Raw genomic sequence first — 10254 nt, 5'->3', positions numbered from 1 at the left:
ATGAACAAATATAGAAGACTTTATGTTGTAGGTGCTATCAACTATGTTTGAACGTCCTCCTTAAATAGAGATTGGAGGATTTTTCAAAATAAAAAAATAAAAATACATAGTGTAATAATTTTTTCTGTTTTTATGATATGTCAAATCAATATGTATGACAAACACTGCAAAATGTAAAGTAACTTTTTATAAAGTGTAAGATTTTCTTCCACTTTATAAAGTGTAAGAAAAAGTTCCACTTTACTAAGTGTAAGAAAAACTTACACTTTATAAAGTGTAAGAAATAGTTCCGTTTTATAAAGTGTAGGAAATAGTTCCGTTATATATTAAAATATACACGTTATGGGACTAACGGAAAACGTTTAGAATATTAGATAAAGTGGAATTTTTTCTTCCACTAAACCTATTTTAGTTACTTACTAAAGTAATGGCTTATTTTGGTCACTTTTATGTTTTTATGGCTTATTTAGGTTCCCAACTCCCATAGATATCCTTGAAATGATAGGCAAAGCTAACCTCATTCTAGTGCAATAATTTGGTTGGTCCCGGCAAATGCTGAAAAATAAAACAAAAGTTGGCCCGCCTAATAGTCAGTTGGACATAATTATTGAATAATTAAAAAATCAAATTGAATCGAATTAAATTAAATTGATACTTCAATTTTATTTTGTTATTCAGTACGATCTCTCTCTTTTCTTTTTCATTTATAAAGATAAATTCTTTGTGAGTGTTCGGTTTTTAAGGATCCGAATACGTTTTTCTTTGGACCAAGAATCTGGACGTCTATTACACGTGTTAAAATAAGAGCAACTTTCACATATAGCAAACACAAAATTTATATTTGTATGCTATAACAAAGTTTTTCATAATTGCGCTCCATAGCAAACATAAATATGTATATTTCGCTATACATATACAAAAGAAAGCAGTTGTATAATTTGCTTTGGTATACATATACAAAAAAGATCAATTGTATAAAATGAGAGAGGCGAGTGAGCGAGCGAGATCTGGGAGAGGGGAACGAAAATATATGTATATATACAATTTTCTCTCACTTTATACAAACACAAACGCACTTTATACACCTGCGTTTGTATAAAAAACGAGAGAGGCGAGGGAGAGAACGAGAGTGGCGAGCGAGATTCACCAGAAGAGAGGTGAAATAACAACAGTTTGCTATGAGGTACAATTAAATCAAACTATATTTATAGCATTTAATTTGAATTAATAGTTTGCTATTATATACAATTTTTCCTATACAAACACAAACACACTTTATACACTTGCGTTTGTATAAAAAACGAGAGAGGCGAGGGAGAGAACGAGAGTGGCGACCGAGATTCATCAGGAGAGAGGTGAAATAGCAATAGTTTACTATGATGTACAATTAAATCAAACTATATTTATAGCATTTAATTTGAATTAATAGTTTGTTATTATATACAATTTTCCCTTAAAATAATACTTCTCTGGTTCATATTTATTTGTCCACAATACATATGAGATGATTTATCAATATAGGTCTATTACTTTTGCTGTTAAATACTCCCTTCGTTTCACAAAGAATGATCTAGTTTAACTTGACACGGAGTTTAAGAAATTAAAAAAGACTTTTGAATCTTGTGGTCTTAAATTAAAGTTATGTCAAATGTACAAAATTGCTCTTTAATCTTACGACCTTAAACATGCCACATGAAAAACTGAAATTAAAATGTTACCAAAAAAAGAAAGAAAGTCATTCGTATTAATAAATTACTCATTTTCGGGATTTGTCGAAAAAAATAAAAATTAAAAAAAATTATTGAAATTTTTGAATGTAAGGTTACTATATTTATTTGTGATTTTTTGGTGTTAATTATATATATTTTTTCATATTTTTCATATTTTTTTATTAATCAATTACTTATTTTCGGGATTTATCGAAAAAAATAAAAAATTTAAAAAATTATTGAATTTAAGGTTACAATATTTATTTGTGAATTTTTGGCGTTAATTTTATATATTTTTCATATTTTTTATTAATCAATTACTCATTTTAGGGATTTATCAAAAAAAAAAAAAAATTTAAACAAAATTGTTGAAAACAGGTCGAGTGGTTTATTTAAAAGGGGGGTTGATTTATGGGTCGGATTAGGTGTTTATGGGTTCAAATTTTTTAAGGGCATAATTGATCCCTTTCCATTTTCATATAAATGTCATGTGGTAAAGTTAAAATGACATGGCAATTCCATGTGACATTTAAAGAAATGGAAAATGACCTGGATATGTCCAGCAGGCCAACTAACACCCATAAGGGCATATTTAGACAAAAAGTTGGACGGCGAGGGTACGGGTGAGCCAAACTTTAAACGGAGGGTATATCTAGACCTTTTTGAATAGTTTAGGGGTATATTTGACCCTTTACCCTACTTAAAATGATTAGTTTTGCACTAATTCAGTCATTAATTAGAGTTTTTTTTTTCCAAAATGAAATCGAAGATTCTCTTCTAATTAATTTTTAAATATGAACGACAATAAAAAGTGGCTACACAAGCTCATAATAAAAAATGGTCATTTATAGCTCCTTAAGAGTGATTGGCTTGAATATATATGTAGTTGAGTACTAGATATTCTTTTTTTGTAATATTCTCAAAAGATTCCTTATTCAATAGGTAAAAAATAAAGAACATACATATAATTGGTTTGATGCATGACTAGTTTTTAGAAAGGTGTGTTATACATTTATCTTAAAATATTTAATATAAACTTTATATTGTAAATGATTTTTTTTTGAATAGTATATATATTACTCCCTCCGTCCCTTTTTAGTTGTCCACTTTTAGAAATGGCACACAGATTAAGGCAACAATGATTAGCATAGTAAAGTTACAATTTTACCCTATGACAACTTTCACTTCAAAATTACAACCACTTATTTGAATTCAAGTGAAATAAATTGGAGGGAAACAACATACACTTTTACAATTTTCAAGAAGTGTAAATAAGGGTATAATAGGAAAAAATTTGTTGTCCTTTCTTGATTTGTCAAAATGGACAACTAAATAGGGACAACTAAAAAAGGAAATATGGACAAGTAAATAGGGACGGAGGGAGTATTGAACTTTCTCTGTGCTGTGAAATAAAACTCAAAACATACAAATATGGAAACATAAGCTATGTGTTAGGGGTGTACAAAACCAAACCGCAAATCGAATCAAATTGAGAAAAAAAAACTCAACTAGTGGTTGATTTGACTTGGTTTGGTATTGGAAAAAAAAAATCCGACTATATTTGGGTTGGTTTGGTTTTAACTAAAAAAAACCAACCCGAGACCAAACCAAACCAACATTATATATATAATTTTTAAAATTTTATTTTATACATAAAAATATTTACTTTGATATAATTTTTAAATATTTCTTATACTTTTTTCATAATTTTTTATCTTTTAATATATTATTATTTTCAAGTTTTGAAACTTAGAATTCTAAAATGGTTCAATAAAGATTATAGTCCACAGATATTGGTAATTATAATAAAGCTTACATCAAAATTAAATTAATACTAAAGGAAAAAAAATAATCAGTTCAACACTAAGAATGATAATAATATCGAATATTTGTTCTATGGTTTTACATTGGTTTATTCAAATACATAATCTAATTTTAATTTCCTTTAATATCTAGTCAAGTAACTAATACTTATTAAATTTATTTTAGCATGATTTTAGTACTTTTAAAATTATGATCATTTTCATTATGACTTGTTAATTTGCAATAATTGTTTTACGCGATTTCATTATTATTATTTTTTGTTGGATATTTTAGTATCATTACTCATATAATATTTTGTGTTATTTTCTTAAGAAATACTTTAGATAGTTATATTTTGGTAGGACTAAAGAAATATTTGAAGTATAAGTAAATTATATGTTTGTTTGAATACTTTTTCGAAAAAAACCAGAAAAAACCCGAAGTTGAAAAACCCAAATTTTATTAGTTTGGTTTGGTTTATAGATTTAAAAATCCGACACAAATGGTTTGGTTTGATATTTGAAAAATCCGAACCAACCCGGCCATGTACACCCCTACTATGTGTCAATCTTCCTTTTTAAATCGGTTCTAAAAAAATGTTATCTTACTATAATTAGTAACAATATAACTTTAAAAGTTTTTTTAGCCTTCATAAAATAATTTATAGCCATATATATATATATATATATATATATAAGAATTGCTTTAGACTATACATTTTATTTTTTCATTTTTTCTTAAATATCATACTTGATGTCTTTAATTGCTTGTCTATTTTTAACTTGAGACACATATTAAAATAATAATAATTGATATAGTGAGTTTATCATTTTATTTCTAGTAATTGATAGAATTTCAAACTCAATTTACTCATTAAAGAGGTTCTACCTTTTCCAAAAACATTAACTCTCTAAATAAATTGAGGGTATAATAGGTAAAAAATACTCCATCCGTTCCTTATTAAATGTCATTCTTACTATAAATAGTTGGTCCATAATACTTGTTATTTCTTAAAATTAATGCATAAATTACAATATTCTTCTTATTATACCCTTGATAGTTAATTAGTCTTGAAAATAGATATTTGACGAAAACTAATAAGTAATTATTGTATATTGTAGTTACTTCATACATTAATTAACTACTCTCACCATTGTATTACTCTATACAATCTAATTTTGAAAAAGAAATCTCAACAAACAAATTAAAAAAAAAAATGGATTTATTTATCATTTATTAAAAAATTGACTTAAAAAAACATTAAATAAAGATAGAATTGTAAACATACTTAGTTTCTTAATACAAGTGAAATTTAAAAAAGTGACATATAAAAATGAACAGGGAGATATCGTATTTTTTTTATTTGTCAAAAATATCAAGTAAATAAGAACAAGAAAAAAGGAATGGTGTCGTATAAAAAGAAACGGCCAATATTGACTATTTGCTTTGAGGTTGATTTTATTTATATCCACTCATTTAGACAGAAAAAATCATTCAAGAAATATCTAAAGAAAACAAAAAATAAATCATTTTTCATAATTGAAAAATAAATAAATTAATCGTAATATAAGAATGGAACACCTAGGCCGGCAGTAGCACGTCTTTTGTTGATTCCTTCTAGTCTCCAGGTACTATAAGAATCGAACACCGCTACTCCACCAAATAAGTACTCCATTAAGATGGATCCATTACCTCATGTTATCATCTTCCCGTTCCCTGCACAAGGCCATGTCAACTCCATGCTTAAATTGGCTCAGCTTCTTTCTCTATCTAACTTCGATGTTACCTTTCTTGTCACTGTCGATACGCATGACCGCCTCGTCAACCACACAGACGTGCTCTCCAGATTTGGTAGTGGATTCCATTTGCAAGCTCTTCCCCATGGAATTTCCATGGATTGGAGTGAATACTCGTGATGGAATATCAATGCTCTATTATTCTCTAAACACAATTGCTAAACCATTTCTTAGAGAATTCATACCGAATTCTTCGGTGACATGTCTCATCGTCGACGGAGTCTTAAGCATGGCCGCTGATGTAGCCGAAGAAATTAACTTGCCTATTATCTATTTCCGTACCGTCAGTGCCTCTTCTTTCTGGTCCTACTTTTGCATCCCTGAGCTAATTCAAGCTGGAGAACTTCCCCTCAAAGGTAAAAATACAATACTTGTTTTACAACTTCTTAATTCTAACTTTTCACCTCACATATTTAAACACATAACATTAAAAGAAATTTTGCCTCTCAAGTAATGTTAGATTACATGAATAACAGAAAATGCAAAGGACTTGACATTGACGAAGGTAAAAGGCATGGAAGATTTTCTGAGAGGTCGAGACCTTCCAAGCTTTTGTCAGGCGAGTGACTTAACTAACCCGGATTTCAGGATTGTAATGACAGAGACACGACAAACCCCTCGAGCGCAAGGTCTCATACTTAACACATTTGAAGATCTTGAAGGCCCCATACTTTCTCAAATTCGAACGGTATGTCCAAATGTTTATACAATTGGAGCAGTTCATGCCCATCTAAAGGCTAAACTTGCAACAAAATCTACCTCTTCAAACAGTTTGTGGCAAGAAGATGAAAGTTGGATGTCTTGGCTAGACACGCAGCCACCAAAATCTGTGATATATGTTAGTTTTGGAAGCGTCGCGGGGTTGACAAAGGAGGAGCTGTTAGAATTTTGGTATGGTCTAGTGAATAGTGAGCAAAAGTTCTTGTGGGTGATGAGGCCAGACTTGATAATAGGACAAGAGAGAAAGGATGAGATTTCTGTGGAGTTGGAGCAGGGTACAAAGGCAAGGGGCTACATGGCTGATTGGGTTCCACAAGAAAAGGTGTTGGCACATAGAGCAATTGGGGGTTTCTTAACTCACTCTGGATGGAATTCCACATTGGAGAGTATAGTTGAAGGAGTGCCGATGATTTGCTGGCCGAGATTTGCTGATCAGCAAGTGAATAGTAGATTCGTTGGAGAGGTTTGGAAGATGGGACTTGACATAAAAGACACATGTGATAGAGATATCATTGCAAAATCAATTAGAGATTTGATGGAGAAGAGAAATGGTGAATTCTCGCAAAGAACAGAGCACATGGCAAGTTTGGCAAAAAAAGCTGTCAATGAAGGTGGATCGTCATACATTAATCTGGACCGTCTTATACAGGACATAAGATCTATGATTCCGCCGCATAAACAGACCTGATTCAGCTGAAACTTGATTTTGTTAGCTGGGATTATATTGTTGCCTAGAAATTGCAGATTTATTCTGCCCATTCTGAATAACTCTAGCAACAAATGTAGCTTCACTTTTACAACTGCAGTCATTTACAAGTACATCTCCAGCAATAAATAAACCAAACTTTTACGAATGGGGAGTAATAGATAAGAAACTCTAAATTTTTATTGTTATTGGAATTATGACCTCCTTAATTCAGTAAAGGAACACATACTAACTAAAGTTCTTTAACGTTTGATAATTGCGGTAAACAATTTTGTAAATAATAATCAGTTCACAACTTCATATTATTTATCACAACTTCAAACTACACAACGATTACACACCTATGTAATCTAAGGAATTATAAACTCTAATCCCTTTTTACCCAAGACAAAAGACTCCAGGTTTAAGCCTTCTAAAAGTCTTCCCAGTTGCTCCAACTTGTTAGACTCGTCCTACACTCAACACTCAATTGCAGTCAATTACTATTAACTACAATCTTACAATTTCCTTCACATATACTCTCCAATGTTGAATTCCATCCATTGTGCGTTCAAAATGCCCCAACAGCAGGATGTGCCAACACTTGTTGCTGAGGAGCCCATTTGACAATGTGTCCTCTTCCATCCACTGTCTCCAAGAACCCACTAGGTAACAATTCGATCCATTCTGAGCCACGAATCAACCCGGGCCTAACCACCCACAAGAAAGGGTAATTACTGTTTGCCAATCCCCAAGCAATCTCAAGAAATTCATTAACTTCTATTGCTGCAATGCTTCCAAAGCTGACATAAATGACAGATTTAGGTGGTTTTGTGTCTATCCAAGAGATTGAAGTTTGATCTTGTGACATCAAGCTGCTGGAAGAAGCCGGAAAATGCGAGTGAAAGGGGCATATTGGGATAGGAAAATCTTCGCGGAATTCCTTGAATAACTTGATAAAGTGCATCCACATTACATGTCTTGAATATAGGAAGATCTTTAATTCTGAGAGGTGGAAGTTCCTCAACTGCTTCCTCTAGTCGAGATTCTATATATGTAACAAATTCATGAGTAACAGAGTCAATGTAACATTTAAACTTTTGAGTATGCATATTTAGACACCTTAACTTGTTTCTCCTGTGTTAGTTGAACACTTTGACATACCTATATATGTTTGTGTATTTAGTTGCTAGTTGAGACCAAGTTAACATGTTTAGATATGCACTCTCAAAGTTGAAGTAATTACTTGTTTACCTGGATTGTTTCCATAAAAAAAAAAAAAGAAACAAACTCCCTGCCTATGTGATAAATTTTGAATTTCGAGAATCAAACAGTTTAATTTTATGCAAGCATGAAATCCTTGATTTATTTTAAAATAAAATTTACATTTTTAAAAATTTGTTATAAATCACAATAATTAATAATTCAAAATATTATAAAGACATATAAAAATTCACAATCTAAGAACTAGTAATCAATTTTGAATCTCAAAACTCGAAAGATATATCAATGAGAGGGAGTATTATTTGAAGTGTCATGTTGAATTCGTAGTATTAGTTTTTCTTGATCGTACTAAAACACATCAATTAAACTAGAGCATATATACCCTTTATACTAACGGATATACACATGTCATAATCTGATTCATCGACCCGACATTTATTAAATATAGGATTGACGGATAAAATTGTACCACGTGTCCCTATTTAGTCTTCCGTTAGAGTGAAGGGCATATATGCTCTAGTCTTCCCTATTTAGTCTTCCGTTAGAGTACCCTACTTTTGCCTTTTGACTTATATTAAAACTTTTTTACTTAAAAGTGAGTGCTTAAAAACACTTTAAAATTTCCAAACAATTCCAAAACTAAAAAAGAAATGTTTAGAAATAAAAAATACCTAAAGATAATCTAATACAAATGGGCACCAAGGCCACAAGATTGAAGAACATTTGACAGAATTTTAGTTCATGATCACATAATTGAAAAGTCTTCTTTAATATTTTCTGAAACTCCATGTCAACTTAAACTAGATCATTCTTTTTTAATAAATAATTCAACGAATAAAGATAAGAAAATACCTTGAATAGGAAAATAAGCTTTGTTTTGCAGAAGTGGGATGGCAGCATAAGCCAAGCATGAAGAAACTCCTCCAGTACTTAAAACAAGCCTAGGAAGGTTTAAACTGTCCGCAACGGCCTTGGTGAAGTGCAAGATACTATATGATATTAAGCAAACAATATTTGGATCTTCCAACATTTACTGTCTCAAAGCCTCTGTGAAGCGCGGACCACATTTTTCATTGAACAAAGAAAGTAGAGAAAGGACATCAATATCTATTTCTGCTTTTTCGTCTTCAGATAAACCATCAGAAATTGTGTGAAAGGTGACATGAGGATAATTTGCTCGAATATTATTGAAAGAGGAGTTGAAGTTGTCCGCGAGAATTATGGTTATAGAAAAACCTTTTAAATGAAGGATGTTTGCTAGTTGAAGCATAGGGTTTATGTGGCCTTGCAATGGTAGCGGAAACAGCAACACCCGCCTCCCTTTTCTTCCTTGCTCCTCCATGGATAGATAGCTTTCTCCAAAGTTGAAGATACGTGATTAAGCTTCTCTATCAAACTTCGGATTGTTGCACAAAATATTTAGACATATATCGATATCCCATGTGTTTTATTTACAATAAGAACTAGACATACTTTTTGACGTATGCCAAACGTACCTCTTATGTTTTAATTAATGATATAGGGGATGCTAGGGTGGCTCCATGCATCATAAATAAGGCATTAAAGAGTTGGTTTGGGCATTGCGGGGTCAAACCCAATAGAAGAAAATTTCATCTGTTAATTTACTTGACTATGAATTAAATTTAGAGAGCTAATTAAAATTTCTGGAAGACAAATTTTGTTAGTTCTTTTCTTTATGCTTGGAATTCAGTGGCAGCGGCAGAATTTTCCTCGAAGGGTTTCAAAAAGATAAGTAAGCATGGTAATAGCATTTACAAATAAGCGGGTCGGAGCGGTTAGATATAAACGGGCCGAATCATATATAAGACTATAAATAAAATTCAACTTTACCTCAACATAAACAATAAAAATGAGAAAGTATGTATTTCACATAATATTAAAATGAGTAGGAGAGAATGCATTTTTTTTAATTTTGATTGTGGGTCTTGTCTCCGGCTCCGAATTTTGTTGTGTGTGTATATATATATATATATATATTATTCAATTTTTTAAACTAAGGAATTATTTCAAATCTAATCCTATTTATTATTTAATCTCACTTATAATTGTATTATTCCTAAATTAAATATAAATTGAACATTTGACTTAAAATGAGAGAGAATGTAGTTTTTAAATTTTAATTGTAAAAACGTAAAAGAAGTTATAAGTTTTACTTAATTTTATAAAAATAGAAAAAAAATTGATTTTCTTGTAAAATATATAAATCCCAATAGGTTTTCAAACAAAATGGATGTTTCATTTATGCAGAAACAAAAATGAATCAGCTGAAACTGAAAAAGAAAGTTGTTACCTAGAT

The 10254-nt window shown here is 30.8% G+C and overlaps 2 pseudogenes; one reads left to right on the top strand and one right to left on the bottom strand.

Annotated features, from left to right (window-relative positions):
• Positions 1-5059: 5059 nt before the first annotated feature.
• On the top strand, positions 5060-6831 carry LOC102595498 (7-deoxyloganetic acid glucosyltransferase-like; annotated as a pseudogene).
• A 378-nt stretch (positions 6832-7209) lies between these two features.
• LOC107057795 (UDP-glycosyltransferase 76F1-like) lies at positions 7210-9279 on the bottom strand (annotated as a pseudogene).
• Positions 9280-10254: the final 975 nt, after the last annotated feature.

The sequence above is a fragment of the Solanum tuberosum genome, unplaced genomic scaffold (genome assembly GCF_000226075.1).
Source record: "Solanum tuberosum cultivar DM 1-3 516 R44 unplaced genomic scaffold, SolTub_3.0 scf00374, whole genome shotgun sequence".
In the NCBI taxonomy this organism is placed as follows: domain Eukaryota; kingdom Viridiplantae; phylum Streptophyta; class Magnoliopsida; order Solanales; family Solanaceae; genus Solanum; species Solanum tuberosum.
This window is presented reverse-complemented; position numbering and strand designations above follow the sequence as displayed.